General features: G+C 23.0%; 1 long non-coding RNA gene across 1 annotated transcript in view; it reads right to left on the reverse strand.

Annotated features, from left to right (window-relative positions):
• Positions 1 to 605, reverse strand: part of LOC110271815 — a 4,290-nt gene that overhangs the window by 3,148 nt on the left and 537 nt on the right. The window lies entirely within an intron of this gene.

Below are 605 nucleotides of genomic sequence, written 5' to 3' on the forward strand. Positions count from 1 at the left end.
ATTAGTCTCATTTACTTTAATGTCGATAGTTAGAAATTTATATTTCTTCTACGATCTATATTGTTGTAGTAGTGAGTTTTTTAATCCCATTTTTATGTGGGTTGTATTATATAGATTTTATTAGTTTTTTTTTTTTTTATAGTAACGAAGCAATTTAGACGTGGAACAAAGAAGTAATTGGTTTATCAATGGGAAAAAAGATAGTATTTACTTTTTCTTATTAACTCTACCTTCAATTGATTAGGACCGAAAGTGATCAAGAACTTGAGTGAAATTGGGAGAAATTCTTTGTACTAATAGCAAATTAAGTCATTTGTTCTGCTATATTATTGTTTGACATATCAACAATTGAAAGTTATTGTTTTTTTTTTAAATTGCTAGAAAAGTATCCATAATTAAAAAAAAATTCAAAACAACAAATGATATAAAACAAATGACTTAATTTACTTCCAGAGCACATAAGAATTTTCCATGATAAAAAAGATGTTAAAATACTAAAGATTATTTGTATAAAAATAAAAATCATTCACAAAGATTAAATGATCACTATTTTTCTCTTGTATTTATTTTTTATTTGAATTAAAACTAACTAATTCTTTACAAAA

This window comes from Arachis ipaensis, chromosome B05 (assembly GCF_000816755.2).
Source record: "Arachis ipaensis cultivar K30076 chromosome B05, Araip1.1, whole genome shotgun sequence".
Classification (NCBI taxonomy): domain Eukaryota; kingdom Viridiplantae; phylum Streptophyta; class Magnoliopsida; order Fabales; family Fabaceae; genus Arachis; species Arachis ipaensis.